This window comes from Thamnophis sirtalis, unplaced genomic scaffold, assembly GCF_051295495.1.
Source record: "Thamnophis sirtalis isolate CommonGarterSnake01/CBP01778 unplaced genomic scaffold, rThaSir2_p1.2 scaffold_2, whole genome shotgun sequence".
NCBI lineage: Eukaryota > Metazoa > Chordata > Lepidosauria > Squamata > Natricidae > Thamnophis > Thamnophis sirtalis.
This window is the reverse complement of record NW_028261382.1, coordinates 94,366,811-94,386,424: the sequence shown is the minus strand read 5'-3', so window position 1 is coordinate 94,386,424 and position 19,614 is coordinate 94,366,811.

The following is a 19,614-nucleotide window of genomic DNA, read 5'->3' as shown; positions in this document are numbered from 1 at the left end:
ACTGCATGGAGGTCACCACATTGGACAAAGATAAAGATCAGCTTTGTTTCCTTGGGAGGCTGTATTTGAATCATGTCCATATAGTTTCTGTCTAAACCAGGATGGGAAATCTTTGGTCTACCCATCGAAGTTTCTTGTGGAGGCTTTCCTTATATCTCTGAAAGGTGAATCAGAGTACATATGCATAGTACTTGTACTTTGCCCATGTTCCTTTTGATTTTAGTTCCACCTACCATTACATCTTTTGGGATAATTTTGTCAGAGTAGATATATTCATGAACTGGAATAGGGCTCAGTAACAAGGTCAGGCAATAGGAGTGGAAACACTTTGAAGCCTGGGCGTGGCTTAGCTCTGTAGCTCTGAGTCTGTGCTAAAACTAAGTACTGGTCTGAGCTCTGGAAACTGTTCTCTCCTCTCTACCACGTTGGAAGAACCCCTCTTGGTATTGTGTACATGTCTCATGTGTTCGTACGTATATAAAGAGAAGTTAATGAATCCTGCTGAATCAGTTACCTGTGTGTGTGCTTTCTGGATTTGATTTCTGCAGCAAACTCTGACAAATTTCCATGCTGGATCTTGATTCCTAGAAGTTCTCTACTCTTAGTCTAAGCATGCAATTCAGAATCATTCTAAAGCTCTGGTGGTTTGTTGGTACATCAGTCTAGGATACTCCAGGACTCCAGCAGTGGAAATTGTATTCATTTTGTCAAAATAACACATACTGAAAAATAAAAGAAAAAATACATCTGGAGCAACATACCTCTTGAACAGACCAATCTCCCTGGGCATGTTTCACACTGGGATTTATCAAAGAGATCAGAACGGTTGCTGAATGTTCCAGGGGGACAAGCATTGTTGGGGGAATGTGGGCTGGCAGAACCAGTTGGACAAACATACCTAATGCAAAAAAAAAATAATGTCATAAATTACTTCTACTGCTTAAACCACTGTGCTTTTTCACTAAGAAAGGATTCCTTGCTATCACTTTATGGAAGTAATGGAGTTGTTGTCACCATTATTATTAAGACCTGCGGTGGTGCAATGGTTAGACTGCAGTACTGCAGGCTAATTCTGCTGACTGACAGCAGTTCGATTCTCACCAGCTCAAGGCTGTCTCAGCCTTCCATCCTTTCCAGGTGAGTAAAATGAGGACCCAGATTGTTGGGGAAAGAGGCTGATTCTGTAAACCACTTAGAGAGGGCTCTTAAAGCGTTATGAAGCAGTATATAAATCTAAGTGCTATTGCTATTGTTATCACCAGTCTACAATTGGCACTAATGATATTATATAATTGGGTCATGAATTGTCTGCAAGTACGTAAATAACCCCACTCAGAAAGCATCAAGGACTCTACAGTCAACCATGAGCTTCACATGTTCTCTTCTATTGGTAGAATTATCTTGGTTTTCTCTAAAGGCACTTTAGATGAATGGATACTAAGATCATAGTGTAATCCATGGACTTGCTCTCTGCATCTTGAAATAAGAGTATAGGCAGCCCTATGCACAATCAGTTTAACAATAATTGAATGTAGCGGTTAACTTGCTGGTCTAGAAACTAGGAGACTGTGAGTTCTAGTCCCGCCTTAGGCAGGAAAGCCAGCTGGGTGACTCAGCCTTCCATCCTTCCGAGGTGGGTAAAATGAGGAGACAGACTGTTGGGGGCAATAGGCTGGCTCTGTAAAGAGAGGGCTGTGAAGCACTGCGAAGCAGTATATAAGTCTAAATGCTGTTGCTATTGCTATTTGTGTCACACCACACACTAAGCTTGGCTAGTTTTCATCTTGACAGCTTAGCTTGTTATGTGAATGCACCCTGGTTTGCTGATTGCTGGTTCACTACATAATACAATGTCAGAAACTGGGTTAATCGAGGAATCAGGTTCTGTGCTGTGCAAATTTCACTGAGGGGTATTCTATTCTCCTCCCCTAATTGACATATCATCCTTCAGCCATATGAAATCAGAACCTTTTTGGGGGGAGGGAAGGATAGAGAGGGAGGGAAGGAGAGAGAGAGAGATTAACCTTTTAAAGCGATTTAAGAGAAGGAATAAAAAACAATATGAATTTCAATTATCAGCAAAACACATAAACAGACTCAGTGCTTCACATCTATACATCACATGGCATGTCCTTGCAAATAGAGCACAATGCACCCAGAAAACGTTTGTTATTCCTCTAAAGACCGATGCTCTTTTTGCCAAATGCCATGTGTTCTGACCCCCCTCTGTCCGGTGATTAACGCCGACACAGGCTTAGTAGTTTGCCACGCTTTATTTACATCAATTAGAATCCTGTTGGCTGAAAGCCCAAAACAGGACTCACAGGCAAGAACTTGGCAGCAACCCAGACTCTAACAGACAATGCAGACAAGAGTTTCTCCAGATTGTTACAAACGGTGGTGTCCTGCAAAAGGACTCCTCCCAAAATCTCTTCTTATATACTCTCCTGGGAGGAGCCAAGCCATAACCACCTGGGCTTGATTATCTCTTATGAGTCTGTCTCCGTAACTGCTGCCTCCGTTTCTCCGCTCTACGTTGCCTGGCATCAGGGACAAACTCCCTTTGATCTTCCCCACTGCTCCATGCCTCAGGCACCTCCTGGTGGCCAACCAGCCTCTCTGGTCCCTGCTCCGAGTCTGAACCCTGCCCAGGGTCCTCCACATCTTCCATAGCCAACTCATAGGGTTCCTCGCTATCAGAGTCCTGCTGGGCCACAACACCAGGCATGCAAGAAACCCACACCAACTGGTGCCATGAACATGGCCACTTAGATTCCCCTAAAAGATGGTAACTTCAGAGAGGAGTAACATACTCACCCCACCATACATTCCGAATCTGGATGAGCCAAACCAGTTTGGGTGCAGGCGTTACCAGCAGGGCAGGCTCTGCAGTCTGTGGATTCATCTTGTCCCTGGAGAGGATTATAAGTCCCCACTGGGCATGGATTTGGAAAACTCATTCCATTAGGGCAAAAATATCCAACTGGACACTTCAGACACTGTTTGAGCTCTGGGTGGAATATCAAAGGGGTAGGAGAGGAAAAAAAAGAGAGACCAGCAGAACATAAATACGATCTGACTATCTAATGATCTCTGCCTAGGTTTTTGATGGGAGAAATTCACCAGCAGTCACTGCCAATAGGCTAAGGCTTTCACAGGTGATAAATAAGTTCTATATGTGTTATATGTGCATGCGTCCGTGCGTGCATGATAGATCTATGATGATAGATAGATAGATAGATAGATAGATAGATAGATAGATAGATAGGTAGGTAGGTAGGTAGGTAGGTAGGTAGGTAGGTAGGTAGGTAGGTAGGTAGGCAGGCAGGCAGGCAGGCAGGCAGGCAGGCAGGCAGGCAGGCAGGCAGAGGAGGTAAGTAAGTAGATGGATAGATGGATGGATGGACAGATGGACAGACTGACAGACAGACAGAATAGATAGGTAGAAGGTAGATAAATGATAGAAAAGGAAGGAAGGAAGGAGGGAGGGAGGGAAGGAAGGAAGGAAGGAAGGAGGATGATAAATAAATAGATAGACATACAGACATATCTTATGCACCACCTATATATGTATATACTTTATATACATATACAAACATACATATATTGTATACATACATACCTTCATACACACATGCACACATACACATACACATACACCAGGGATGGGTTCCTGTCATTTCTAACCTCTTCTATAGAAGAGGTTCCACAAATCTACTGTGCTGTTTAGAACCGGTTCCAGCTCCCTCCTCCTGTCCGTCCGCACATCATCAAGATGAAGAGCGAGAAGAGGATTTCTGGGAGTTGAAGTCCACAAGTCTTAAAGCTGTCAAGTTTGAACACCCCTGGTTTTTTTTTCTAAAGGGTTAGGGGTGCAAGGGTCTTGTAAATTGACAGCTTTAAGACTTGCGTGTTTCAAATGCCAGAATTTCTGAGCCAACATTTTGGTTGCTAAGCAACAGCGTTGTTTAGTGAGTTTCACCACATTTTACAAGTTGGCCATGCCCACCCAGTCACATGGCTGGCAAGCCACTCCCACCCAGTCACATGGCCAGCAAGCCACTCCCTTAAAGCAGGCCACACCTACAGAAGAGGTTCTAAATTTTTTTGAAACCCACTACTTACACACACACACACACATACACACACACACTCTGAACAGATACTTTTAAAAGCTATAATAATATACCAGGACTCTGCCTCGTGCTTTTTGAGGAAGCCCGGGTCAGAATATTTCCCTTCTCCCAAATCCACTCCGTTGCCTGAACATCGACAAGAGGCAACTTCATCTGGGCTGCACATTTGTATCGAATAATATAAGAAGCTGCCTTACTCAATATCAAACCATCGATCCATTTTTCCCAGCCTTGTCCTCTCTAGATTTGTCAAATCGAAAGCTCCAGCGATCCCCAAACCCAGAGAAAGATTTCTTTTTAATAACATCATGTACACTCAAGTATTTGTATTCTGTCTTCCTCGTGAATACAGTTTTTGTGACAGGTAGGGGCTCTTTGGAATTGCTGATCCAAAAAAAAAGAGGGGGAGATTTCTATAAACAGCTGCATGATATTTTAAATCAGAATTGAAGAAGGCAGAAAACAGGACATTTCTGCATGTAAAAACATTTGTGATTGTTACCCCAGCACAGCTTCTCCCACATCTCTGCTCCTTATTTTAGCAAAACCTGGAGGGAATTCTGGGCCCTGTTTGGATAGTCATGCTTATTGCAAAGTGCAGCAGGAGACAAGGCTTCCTAGACCAGTGTTTCTCAACCTTGGTAACTTGAAGATGTCTGGACTTCAACTCCCAGAATTCCCCAGCCAGCGAACGTCAGTCAGCCCTTCTCCTGCGTGCATCCCGAAACAACCCACAGGAGGTTTCTGTGTCAGCCTCTCTCACTGATCCAAGGCTCAGTCATTATCTGGGGACCAACTAGTCTCTCTGAGCCCTGCTCGGAGTCAGAACCCTGTCCAGGGCCCTCCGCCTCTTCCAGGCCTGACTCATAGGGCCCCTTGCTGTCAGAGGCTGATAGCAGCTCCAAAGGATTTTGCAGTATCCTTCCCCTGGAGTGGGGATGGAATGGAGATTTTGCAGTATCCTTCCCCTGGAGTGGGGAGGGAATGGGGATTTTGCAGCAACCTTCCCCTGGAGTGGGGAGGGAATAGAAATTTTGCAGTATCCTTCCCCTGGAGTGGGGAGGGAATGGGGATTTTGCAGTATCCTTCCCCTGTCACTGCAACTGAGCCACGCCCACCAAGCCACACCCACAGAACCAGTAGCAAAATAATTTGAATCCCACCACTGCTCTTTAATGGACGCTAAGGCTGTTGGTTCAATTTACACGAACAATTTCCCCCACAAAATTATTTCAGCCAGATCTTTCAGCTTCACCCCTATCTCCCCTCATTCAGCTCTGAAGCTGATGGGCTGTGCAAGAATTGGTTGGCAGGCTGAAGTCCACAAAGCATCCTTGCTATATATAAATATGATTTGCTTCACTAGAAAAACAGTCATATTTTTATTCCACTCCCAAATGTGCTGGGGGAAGGGGCATAATTAAAGACAAATAACAATTATCCAAAGAAATGAAGCAGGAGCAAGTGATGATGCGTGCCACCCTCGGATATTCTTTTTTTAAAATTGAGTTTGTGCCCCATTAGTTGTTCATTTTCAAAAAAATCACTCACTTCGAATAGATTTCCACGCTCATTAGAGCACCAGGTCTAAAAACGTTGCTCTAAAAATAATGACGATTAATCCAGAAGGTAAATTAAGAGGAGGAAGAAAAAGGAGGGGGGGTAGGGATTCGGAAGGCTTAAAGAACATATGTAGCTGCAATTTGTTTATTTTTAAAGTTAACAACAGATACGGCAAGTTCTGACGTTTTCTACATTTTCAGGAGCTGCAAATGAAAAGCGTATGGAAAATATTCACACATTGCTTTGCTTCCCCTGTAATTATTTGATCTCTTTCGGGGAGGAGATTGGTTAATCTGAATTTCAGTGATGGGGGGAAAATGTCCATTTAAAAAAAAAAACCTTGTAAGGGGTGACTTGCTAGAAACCAACTTCAGAACTAATGGCAAATTGTCTGATACGTCCTACCTGCCAACGATTACTTCAGTTTCAACCACAATAATACATGGGCAAACAATCTATACAAACTCAAGGAAAACACCTGCAAACTCGATTGCAGAAAATACGACTTCAGCAACCGAGTGGTCAACGCATGGAATGCACTACCTGACTCCGCTGTTATAGACTCAAACCCCCACAGCTTCAATCTCAAACTATCTACTGTGGATCTCACCCAGGGCCGGATTTTCCTATAGGCTAACTAGGCTTCAGCCTAGGGCCTCAAGATCAAGAGGGGACCACATTCAAATTGTTAGCAAAATTAAAATTACACTATTCTAAAAACAGTGAACACTAAAACACTGAACCGAAAATAAGGAGAAATTCTACGCATATGACTAATAAACAAACATAAAAATGTATTGGTTAAGATTGTTCCAGCGCCGCAGCAGTTGGGGAGCCCGCCCACGTTCCCGGCACCGGCGGTCGAGCGAGAGGCGCGGCCGCTCCCAGTAGCCGCCCCGTCGATGTGGAGCCCACCAGCGGCCAGGCAGATCGACGGCCAGGCAGGTGAGGGCGAGGGGGCCGAGCCGGGCAGCTGAGTGCAGCAGGGGAGGCAGCTGGCCTCGCTGCCTTTGCCGCAGAGCAGAGCCGCCCTCCGTCGGGAGGCCAGCTATATATATTGATATATATTGATATATATCACAGTAATGATGTATTTTATTGTCTCTCATGTAATTTACAAACTTAAAAATGGGAGGTGAAAGGGCCTCATAAGTGGAATAGCCTAGGGCCTCTTTCATCTAAATCCGGCCCTGATCTCACCTCATTCCTAAGAGGTTTTTAAGAGGTCACGGATAAGCGCACCAGTGTGGCTACCGTCCCTGTCCTATTGTCCTCATTTATCTGTATTCATTTCCTTCGTTCATGTCCATGTTTATACTTATACCTGTTATCTCGGACATGTTTGACAAACAAACAAACAATAAATAAATGTTTTCCAAATGATATTATGATTGTGAAAAGACGATTCACAGTTCCTCCTGGAAGGCAAAAATATGCTCTGTGTTTGAACCAATTCAAAATATGCTGCAATTCCTTCAAACACTGAAGTTTGAAACGGAACTGGCACCTCACCACCCAAGAAAGGTCTCTATTTTCCAGGTTTTTTAAGATGGAAACTTCAAATCCATATCTGTTAACTTCAGGGCAGCCTCTGCTCTCATGTATCTTCTGGTAACAGCTATCCCATTCATGATAAGGCTTACCCCACCCCTGACATTGCTAATAGTCAATGCCTACATATGAAAAAGATGGAGAACGTTCTTAACGAGTCTGCTAAAACATACATCTTGCCAATAAAACCAGAAAGGAACTATCTATCTATATAAAAATGAGTGTGTGTTTGTGTGTGTTTGTGTGTGTGTGTGTGTGTGTGTGTTCCAGCATAACTCTGGAACGCCTTGAGCAATTTCAACTAAACTTGGTACACAGATGACTTACTCCCTGAAAACAAATACTGTGGGGGGTAAAACACCCCTAAAAGCCCTTGGTGTGTGTGTTCTGTTAAGATACAGCCTGCTGTGCCTTAAAATGGCTTCTACTGTAATGCCGTAAAATGGATTCTACTGTGCAGCTCAGTGGAGTTGCCATGGTAACGGCTTCGCGGTACTCCTTTGGTAAGAGGGGAAATCCAACATTAGAAATTATGTTTGGTCTGGACAATTTCCCCCTATACATAAATACCCGGACAACACCGAGTTATCAGCTCGTTATATAATTAAATCTGGACAGCAATTTACTAACTGAGAAAGGATCGACCCAACTAATAAGAGATGTCCAGAATACATTTTTAAAGAAATCACATTGGGTAAGAACTTAACAATTACTAAGTTGCATTATATCTATGTCTAGTTCTAATGACCCTTATGTTTTAAGAGGAGGGTTTAACCCTTCTGCTGAAAATATAGGATTCCCCCAACCCAAAGATTATTATAACTTTCTATCCGAAACCCACTAATGACACACATGCACGAATAATTCTCAACAGCCTTCCCATACAAATGTCTAGGAATTTTCCTTGGTGTCTAACTTGCTTACTTTATGCCACACAATAGTAATTGTGAGTAAGAGCCGAGATGGCGCAGTGGTTAGGGTTCCACTTCAGCTGACTGTTATCTGCAGTTCAGCGGTTCTAATCTCACTGGCTCAAGGTTGACTCAGCCTTCCATCCTTCCAAGGTGGGTGAAATGAGGACCCAGACTGTGGGGGCGATATGCTGACTCTGTAAACTGCTTAGAGAAGGCTGAAAGCCCTATGAAGCGGTATATAAGTCTAACTGCTATTGCTATTGCTAAATAAGCACCACAACTGTCTCCCTTTGTGGGAGAACCTAATTTTCAATCTGATTTAGCATCAGTTTCCCCCATTGTACAAAAGACAGATACACACCTGGAAAGTATGAGGATCTGTTGGTGAGCTTCAGGAATTTGTCTCTGGGCTCAAAACTTCCCTTGGGGCATGGAGCTGTGGTCAGTCCAGGACTATGAAAATAACCTGCAAGATGAGATTCATCTTTTTTTTTTGGCCAGTTTCTTTTTAAAAAATAATTTTTATCAGCTTTTTTTCATTATTAAAAAACAATTTCCATTCATTACAGTGAGTCCCTATCAGTATCGCTGATATCATTTATATTTACATAAGCTCTATTCCTATATTCTCTAATACATTCTATATTGTATAATCTCTTAAAATGTATTAATATTTACAGATTTATACAAGAGTTATCATATTTATCGTAAATAATACTTAGTTCTTACATAGTGTCTCACATCTAACATCCAACCATTTATACCACCTGTTCCACACTTTATAGTACTCCGATTCTTCTCTATCCTTCAGTTCCATGGTCAAGCTATCCATCTCTGCACACTCAAGTATTTTAATCTTTGCCATTCATATTTCATTCTCTCCCGCCTTTTGCATCATTTCTCTAATGATTCTATTCCACCATTTCTTTCATATTATGTAACTCCTGTCCTGCATTGAGTTGCCCTGTGGTGAGATGGCCGTGGCAAATTATCCTGCAGCGAGTTGACCATGGCAAGTTGGCCATGGTGAGTTGGCCATGATGAGTTGGCCAAGGTGAGTTGGTTGTGATGAGTTGGCCATGGTGAGTTGGCTGTAATGAATTGGCCATGGTGAGTTGGCCATGGTGAGTTGGCCTTGATGAGTTGGCCATGGCGAGTTGGCCGTGGTGAGTTGGCCATGGTGAGTTGACAGTGGTGAGTTGGTTGTGGTGAGTTGGCCATGGCAAGTTGGCCATGGCGAGTTGGCTATGATGAATTGGCCATGGCGAGTTCGCTGTGGTGAGTTGGCCATGGCAAGTTGGCCATGGTGATTTGGCCGTGATGAGTTGGCCATGGTGAGTTGGCCATGACAAATGGACATAGACCCCCTGTGGTCAGCAGGTCACTGTACAATGAGTGCCATTACTGCATTAACCCAACTTTCACTTGGATAATAAATGAATCAGTTTCACAATGGGCCTGCGCAGGACACTGTAACACAAATAATCCCAATCTATTAGGGTCACACATGATATTAAGAGAGGAAAAGAGTAACTGACAACATTTTTCATGTGTCACAAAAACAATTGCAATGCTTTTAAGTGATTTGGTTGTGAAATAGCTAATCAGTCTGGGTCACGTGGACATAGAAGTAGGGGACAACAGCCATAGTAAGTAGTGTCTATTTTGGGTTAAGATGCAGTAAGAAAACCCAAAGTATGTCTGATGCAAGTGCTGGATCTGAATTTGAACCTTGAAATAAATTGATACCTTAATTTCTGGATGTATACAAATATGAAGACCAAAAGAGTAAGCCATTTGTATTAAACGTTCGATAGAATACTTGGTCATAGTAATAGTGTCAGTTGGACTTGGAGTTGGAATGGCTTCCACGGTTTGTTCAACACCGCCTAGATCAGTGACAGCTAACTTTTTCAGCACCGAGTGCCAAAAAAGGTTGTGTGGAAACATTGTACAGGTGGGCGAGCTCATCAGGACCGCACTCTGAAAAAGCCAAACTTGTGGGTTGTATACCACACAGGCTGGTTTTTGGCACTGCTCCGCGTGCGAAGGGATCACTCTCTGGAAAAGCCAAACTTCCGAATCCTGGCATGCATGCACACCCGACAATCAGCTGGCTGGTGTGCATGTGCACGGCGGTTTTCGGCACTGCCATGCGCATGAAGGACAGTTGATCATCACTCTTGCATGCGCACCAGAAACCCGGAAGATAAACAGGCACTGCCGTGCTTGCCCGGCTTTGGGGCATGCGTGCTTTAGGTTCTTCCTCAAATGAACCTAACAAACGTCAATTGTTTTGACAAACTGCTTCCAAAATTAAATTAATTCGGCCTGAATTTCACTTCCTCTGTGACGACAAAGGAGATTTGGAGTCCCCAAACAATGAGCAGGTAAAACAAATCAGCCAAAGGCAAACAAATACAAAGGTTCAACCTGAAGGGCAGAGCTGGCTTTGTAGATCCCCAACAGAACGAAGAGATTTCCAAGCAAACAACATCTCAGCCATGTTGTCTGGACAGCAAGATGTTTTGTTATCGCTTCGGCACTCGATTTGTCTGGGTGCATCAGCCCAAGAGCCAGGGGGACAAGGGACTGGCTGAGCAGTCCCAAAATTAGGACAATAATGCCCTGCAGAAGCAAACACACAAGTTGAGGAGATCGGGATGTGCATTACTATGGTAACAGCGTGACGGTAATGCAGTTGGCACAATCAATAAAGACAAAGACATTATTAATATTGATAAGCATTGATTAGTGCTGATAGGAACTCACTCGGGAAAGCAACTTAAGAAAGGGTAAAGCAGAGGAAGTAAGGGAGGGGAAGTAAGAGTAGGAGAGAGGGTAAGAAGAAGGAGGAGAGAGGAGGAGTGGGGGAGAGGGAAGGGAAGAAGAAAAGAAGGAGAGGAGGAAAGGAGAAGGCAGAGAAGGGAGGATGAGGAGATGGAAGGAGTAGGGTACTCATCTCCGTTTCAAAGCCAAAGAGCCAGCACTGTCTGAAGACATCTCAAGTGGCCAGCATGAATCAATACCAAAGGGGCACAGAATGCTGTTACTTTCCCAACAAAGGTGGTTCCTATTTTTCTACTTGCATTTTTTATGTGCTTTCGAACTGCTAGGTTGGCAGAAGCTGGGACAAGTCATGGGAGCTCACTCCATTATGCAGCTTCGAACTGCTGAACTGCTGACCTTTCTGATCGACAAGCTCAGGGTCTTTGCCACTGAGCCATGTTATAAATCAGTACTGAATGTAGTCCAAAAACTTTTCGAGATCCAATCTGGGTGGGTCACCAGGACCAAAGGTTTACTCTTCTGAGCTTTAGGATTTGTTCCCATCCTCTGGGAATTTCTCTCCACCGGAATATTTGGGTTATTCTCTGAATTGTATTTATGTGGTGCCTCCCTATGGTTGATTGGTGTGTTGATAGTCAGTGATTGGTTGTTGTTTCCTTGTCCTGCCAAGCCTTTGGCTCCTAAGTACCTGATGAGCTGGTGGTCAACTGTCACTCCTGTTGACTGACAAGGGGCCCATTTCTCCAGCTTCAGTCATTTCCCTGTCTATCTTTGTACCTGCTTGGCCAACAATCTCAGTAGCTGCGAAACTGAATGCATGTCCTAATTGCCATGTGAGGCTACCAATGGGTTCAGGTTGGCTTGTCTGACTGCTCAACAATGTTTCATTGGCGATCTGTTATTCTACTTGGCCTTTTACCTTGTGATATCAAGACACCCAACACACAGGAGAACTTCATAATTTAATGAAGAGGATTCTTATTGCAGGCATAGGGGTCCAGTTACCAGGCTCAGTGGGAAGCATCTGAATTACTCAGCGTATGCTCCAGTTTCCAATGGAACAGCAGGTCTTAAACAAGAGATGGGCCTGCTGTTCACAAGAAGCTCTAAACATTGGACCTGGGTGATTTTGTCTGGATTTGGAAGCTAAGCAAGATCAGACTGGTTAGACCAGTGGTCACCAACCGGTGGTCCATGGGAAAATTTTGATGATCTGCAGAAAAATCTTTGCATTTTTTATATTGCACTAAATCAGGGATCCTCAAACTATGGGCCCCTGGTCTGGATATGGTGACCGAAGCCATTGCTCCCACTCGCTGATGGGATGGGATCCTTCAGGCACAGCTTAGCTGCCTGTTTAGTAGCTCCAGCCCTTCCCTCCCTCCCTGGGACTCCAGGTGCTTCTCCAAAGTTCGGTCGTTTTAAAGATCGACGGAAGGACGAGACGGGAGCCAGGACTATCAGACAAGAGGTTTATTCAAAGATAACTATTTACAGGCGATTCAGCACCCTCCCTGCTTGACAGCTATTTAAACGGAGCTGTCAAGCAGGGATAGCCAATGAGCGCACCCCTAGCGGCTATCAACGAGCGACGCTGCGCCCCAGCCAATCAGGGCGCCACCTGGCTTGTTGCTAGCCGCCAGGTCGTAAGTTGAGGACTTTCCGAGTCCTCAACAGGTCGGGCTCCTCAAAAGACAGAGTTCTCAGGGGGCCAATCTAGCACCCGGGCCAGTTACAAGACAAACACTGAGCCGAGGTGGCGCAGTGGTTAAATGCAGCACTGCAGGCTACTTCAGCTGACTGCAGTTCAGCAGTTCGGCTGTTCAAATCTCACCGCCTCAAGGTTGACTCAGCCTTCCATCCTTCCGAGGTGGGTAAAATGAGGACCCGGATTGTCGTTGGGGGCGATATGCTGACTCTGTAAACCGCTTAGAGAGGGCTGAAAGCCCTATGAAGCGGTATATAAGTCTAACTGCTATTGCTATTGCTATTAAACATTCATTCTTGGCCATATTTGAGATTTTTACCTGCAACCTGACAGCAAACCTAGGGTTGACCCCCTCGGCTAACAGGTGGCCAAGCTAAGTGCCTGAAAGACCCCATCCCATCACTAATTCATATTAGTGGTCCATGGGATTTAAAATTATGTCTGAAAAATTGGGGTCCCCTGGTTTAGACCACTTGGATAGGAAACATCAAGGAACACAAGGTTGCAGGTTACCCCAAAGAAAGTTGAAAACACCCATGAAGAAAGTAACGGCCGATCGATATCTGCATTTTGCCCCCCCCCCCTCAAATCTGCACAATTACGTCTACGATGTGTAACAACCTGGAATCGATAGATCCCACAGGAAACTCATTGATTTAAACCAAATTGTTGGTCTACCTTGGACTTTTAAAAATAAAAGTCTTAGAAGGAAAAGAAACATTTTTCCCCCCTATTTTTCTCCTAAGGGTTTGGGGAGGGAGGAGGGCATTCCGATTATTTTCACTGCTTTTCTTCAAGTTTATCCCATTTTCAGAGAAACAGCTAAGAGGGATCCCGGTATGAATTTTTGTTCTTTTTTCCCCCCTCTTCTTCCAAAGGCTTGATTCCTTTCCAACCCAATTTTATGTCAGGAGAAACTGTGCGAAAACAAAGAGAGGCCTGGGGTGTTCGCTGATTGTCTTCCCTCGTAATTTTCTGAGCCATTACAGCCAATTAATCATCTCTAATAATGTTCTACGCTTCCATAATTCTTAAAAGCAATTGTTTCTTTTTTTGAAAAAAAAGAAAAAGAAAAGAAAGGAAGAGAAAAACCAACAAAAGGCTTTGAGTCTACCCTGTTTCATTCTCCTGTCAAAGTTGGTCCAGCGCTAATGTCGTGGTGATGAATTGGCAACACCCTTCTCGTTCCCACAAAGATAGGCTAGTGATATCCCGAGGATAGGATTATCAAGGCTTCGGGAGAATACCAAGCAGGCCGAGTCCATGGTAGTTAAGAACCAGAAGCTCTTTAAATGGCTTATGAAGGACAATTGAGAATTAACTTAGATACTAGTGGAGCGCATTTAATCTTCCCGACATTGTTTTCCATTTTCCCAAAGCCTTAAATATCGATCCGGCCAAGTTGCTTTGAATCCTAGAAATGTACAGCTGAAAAAGAACCTAAAGTTTATCCAACCCTTCCTGTTCTGACCGAGGCTTCCCAAGAGCAGGAAGCCACCTCCTTGTCCGGACAAAAGCCTCTTTTATTAATTGACTGTGAATTCTGCTCATTGACATCCAACAAAGTCTTTCAAGGGAGGATTTACAGTCACAGAACTTATCTGGCTTGGAGAGCTGCCCGGCCGATATCTGTAAAACGTGGTAGGGAGTCTCAGAGAGTCACGGACCAATTAAGCGAATTGTCTCCTGCAAACTCCACTCCCCTTTTGCTCCTCTTTTATTTCTTCTGGGAGGGGCCATTCATTGTCCACCTGTGGCCTTACTCCCAAGTCGACACCTGTTCTTAGCTGTTCTCTTCGTTTGGCAACTCTGTGCATGCGCACACTGGGAACAGGCTGCAGCTGTTCGTCTGCCTCACTGATCTCTGACTTTGAAGGCATCTGATAACTGGCATATGCCTCTGGCCCCCTCTCTGCCTCCCATGTAGAGCCCTTGCCCGAGCCTTCCCCAGACTCCAGGACTGGCCATGTTCCTCCCCAACCTCTTCACTATCCAAATCTACTGCCATACTCCGCTGGCCGCTGATGGGCCACAACACTTTCCTCACATTGATTCAGGAAGGATCTGCCTCCTCTTTTCCTCCTTGATGTTCCCAGATCAGAAAGTTAAGTTTGCACTATTTACATAAAGCCTGTGGTCAGTTTTGTGTTGTGGAATACGGAGCTACCACATAGTGGTGGGGAAAATCTTAGCCAAGAGTTCAAGATGATAAGAGTTGGATTTAAGAAAAAGTCTGGTCTACTGGTTAAGGTATCAAGCTAGAAACCTTAAGCATGAAAGACAGCTGGATGACTTTCAACTGACCACCAGGAGATGGTGAGTTCTAGTCCCACCTTAGGCATGAAGGATAGCTGGGTGACTTTGAGCTGATCACCAGCAGACTGTGAGTTCTAGTCCCACCTTAGGCATGAAACTGGCTGGGGGACTTTAGGCCAGTCACCAGGAAACATTGAGTTCTAGTCCCACCTTAGGAAGCCATAGTTACCTAGTTATTGATGGAGATGCCCCAGAAATTGGCTTACCTGCTAGACACGGCTGGCATTCTGGAGATCCCTCAGTGGAGAAAAAACCCGGGAAACAGGGAACACAAGATGTGTGACTGGCATCAGATTCGTAACCTTCTAGACAACGCTAGAGGGAGACAACAGAGGAAATGTGCTCACACACAATCATGTATGAATGCATGTGGATGTATGTATATGAATATATGCACACATCACCTAGAGATCACCATAACTGACATAAAACTCTGTACATGTATGTACAGTCACGCATACATGTACTGCCCACATGTGAAAAGATTTGTTCAGCTTTGTGAATACGCAACTTGAAAATGAGATATTTACATAAATTCCTTGTGTGTCCAATCACACTTGGCCAACAAAGAATTCTATTCTATTCTATTCTCCAATATCTATTCTATTCTATTCTATTCTATTCTATTCCTTCTGTGTCCAATTACACTTGGCCAATAAAGAATTCTATTCTATTCTATTCTCCAATATCTATTCTATTCTATTCTATTCTGTTCCTTGTGTGTCCAATTCCTTGGCCAATAAAGAATTTTATTCTATTCATACTATTCCTGTGTGTCCAATCACATTTGACCAATAAAGAATTCTATTCTATTCTATTCTATTCTATTCTATTCTAAATGTTTCAAAATCAGGCTGGGCCTTACATACAAATGTGGAATGGCAAACACAAAGACAAACATAGATATGTGTGCTTACACACACACACACACACACACACACACACACACACACACACACACACAAACACAGAGATAGATTTCCAGTATGAGTTTGAAACATTTACTGCAGATGGAATAGATCAAGCAAGTTTCCTTTACTCGTTGCCCATTTATTGCTTTCAATTCCAGGTTTCTACAGATGCCTTTATATCTTCTGATGCTGCTTTAATTCCACCGATATATAATCAAACGGAGCGCTGCTTCTCCAGAGTCATCTTTCAGGGCGAGATGATATGATACCCTCTTTGCCTTTCCCAAGAAAACTCACAGTGGAAATGAGCTCCTTGTAAATTGTCCATGCCTCATTATTCGTATTATGAAAATAAAATACAGAGGGGGAGGGGGGAACCCTGAGCTAAAATGTTTAATGTTTAATGAAACTGGGGGATGGTGAGTTCTAGTCTCAGCTAAGGTATGAAAGTCGCTTGGGTGACTTCGGGCCATTCACCAGGAGACTGAGGTGAGTTCTACTCTCACTTCAGTTGTGAAAGCTGGCTTGGTGCGCCAGCCATTCTCTCTCAGCCCAACCACCTCACAGGGTTGTTGTTGTTTTGGGAGAAATAGGAGGAGGAAGGATCCTTGGGTATTCAATAAAGGGGAATATTTGTAGCTCAGGGTTGAAATGAGGGGGTCCTCGGTGCTCTCTGAGCTTGCTTGTTTTTTTTTTTGGAGACATTTTATGACCCAACTAGGTAACATTATCAGTCCTAGTAAGGAGTGCTGTTTGCTGTCAGTTAATATTCTGGTGACTTGCAAGTCTATGTGGGTGGTCTGATGATGTTACCTAGTTGGGTAATGAAATGTCTGCAAGAAAAAGCAAGCTCAGATAGCACCAAGGAGCCCTCAGTATTAGCAGTATTAGGTATATTCGCCACTCTGAATCTTTATGTATAAAAATGTCTGTCTTTCTGTCTGTCTGTCTGTCTCTCTATCTCTCTCTTTGTGTGTGTGTGTGTGTGTGTGTGTGTGTGTGTGTGTGTGTATGTTCCAAGAAAACTCTGGAACGCCTCGAGCAATTTCAACTTGGTACACAGATGACTTAGTCTCTGGAAAAAAAAATACTGTGACTTCTGTTAAGGAACAGCCTGTTGTGCCTTAAAATGGTTTCTACTATGCAGTGCAGTGGAGTTGCCATGGTAATGGCTTCATGGCACTCCACAAGGGGGCTCCCTCTGATAAGGGAAAAAATCCAACATTAGAAATTACGTTTGGTCCAGACATCCCCCCCCCAGGCCATAAATAAATATCTGGACAATGCCAGGTTACCAGCTAATTATTTATAAAAATAATTAAAATGAGATGAAAATGAATGAATGAATAATTAACCATACCTCTTTCTCTCGTCCATTAGGACAGATATATCCTTTCGGGCATTCCTGACAATCCATCTCTCCCTCTGGGGAATACTGGCCAGGGATACAAGCTCCTTGCCAACCTCTCTGGGGGTCGCACCAGAAGCCCCCGGGACACGGCCTGCAACCAGCTCTGGTTTCCAAGCTGATGTAACCATCTGGACATGCCTGTTGAGGATAAGTCATTAGTCATGAACGTATGGAGAAGGGCAATGATGGTGAGCCATTTCAGCACCAAGAGCCCAAACTGGAGCGCTCATGCACACCGGAGGCCCAGAAACTCAACGACAGGCCATTTTTGGCTCAATTTTGCCCCCGCCCCCCGAGCACTCTATAAGCCCACTAAAGGCTATGCATGCCTCTTTTTTTGACAAAAAAACGGGCCTATTTTAAAGAAAAACAGGTCATTTTTTGCTCACCCCCCCTGAGCACTCTATAATCCTCCTAAAGGCTATTCATGCCCCCCCTTTTAAAAAAAACGGGCCTGTTTTTGCAAAAAAATGGATCATTTTTGGGAGGTTTGCAGAGTGCAAAAACTTTTTTTTTTATTTGCCTCTTCAAAACCTTGGTGCGTCTTATACTCCGTTGCATCTTATACTCTGAAAAATATGGTAATTGTGTGGGGATTTTTTTTAAATCAAAGCAGTCAATTTAGCCTTTAACCTTTTCAGTCCACATAATTATGCCCACTTAACATGTTAAATCATCTACACGCATACGTAGATTTGGTCCCCTTCAACCTCTCCTTTTACCTGGCAGGAGGTAACATCAGATTGAGCCGTGAGCTGGTTGAATGTACCCATCGCGCACCACTGTGGAATCTTTTGACCTCCTGGGCAGCTGCAATTCACAACAAGAGAGATTTGGGTTATGCAAAGGCTGGTTTGTTTGGTTTTTTGCTATTTTCTTATAACTTCTCCAAATCTATGCTTCCATGTTCCTTATCCATGTGGAAAATCAGTTAAGATATCCCTTAGATTCCTTCTTAGGATAATTCAGTGCTCAAATTCTGCTGGCAGGTAGCAATAGACTTATATGCTGCTTTATAATGTTTTTACAGCCCTCTCTAAGCAGTTTACAGAGTCAGCCTCTTGCCCCCAACAATCTAGGTCCTTATCAGTGGTAGGTTTCAAAAATTGTTCAAACCTACTCTGTGGGTGTGGCCTCGTTTGTGGGAGTGGCTTGCTGCCCATGTGACCGGATGGAAGTGGCTTGCCGCCCATGTGACCAGATATGAAGATGCCGACGACACTTGTCAGAACCACCTTAAATTACTTCACACACAGCACTAGCATGCAAAAGAATATGATGTAAACTTGTTTTTTAAAAGGCATCTTTGGTTTGCATTAAAACAACTTCAACACACGCAATGTTCTGATTGCACCACAAACGCAGTAGTCATCCTTACCTTTCACAGAGGTACTGAGTTTTATAAATATGAGCATGATAGTGTAGAATAATCATATCCAAGGATCAGTGGTGGGTTTCAAAAATTTTTGGAACCTCTTCTGTAGGTGTGGACTGCTTTCCGGGTCCACTGGTGGAACCTCTTCTAACCGGTTCGGTAGATTTGACGAACCGGTTCTACTGAATAGGTGCGAACTGGTAGGAACCCACCTCTGGTCCTTATATTACCAACCTCGGAAGGATGGAAAGCTGAGTCAACCTTGAGCTGGTTAGGATCGAACTGCTGGCAGCTGGCAGAATTAGCCTGCAATACTGCATTCTAACCATTGTGAAGGGAAGGAAGGAAGGAAGGAAGGAAGGAAGGAAGGAAGGAAGGAAGGAAGGAAGGAAGGAAGGAAAATAACAGTAGTACTTAAGACTTATATACTGCTTCATAATGTTTTACAGCCCTCTCTAAGCAGTTTACCCCCCAACAATCTGGGTCCTCATTTTACCCACCTCAGAAGGATGGAAGGCTGAGTCAACCTCGAGCCTGGTGAGAATTGAACTGCCGAATTGCAGTTTTTCTACTTGCATTTTTTACGTGCTTTCGAACTGCTAGGTTGGCAGAAGCTGGGACAAGTAACGGGAGCTCACTCCGTTACGTTGCACTAGGGATTTGAACCGCCAAACTGCCAACCTTTTTGATTGACAAGCTCAACATCTTAGCCACTGAGCCACCACATCCCTTTTATTTAATCCTGACAACAGTGTTAGCTACCAGCAATATATCACAGAATATCCCACCAATATTCAGCTTTCAAAGACCAACAGCTTTCAGGAGATCGTGTTCCAGCCCTACCAGATCCAGAACTATCAAAAATGCTGCCAAGAGCTTTTGGGCCATAAATTCACATTCAGTTCATTTTTTGCCAATTGCTTTGGAAATATAACTGAA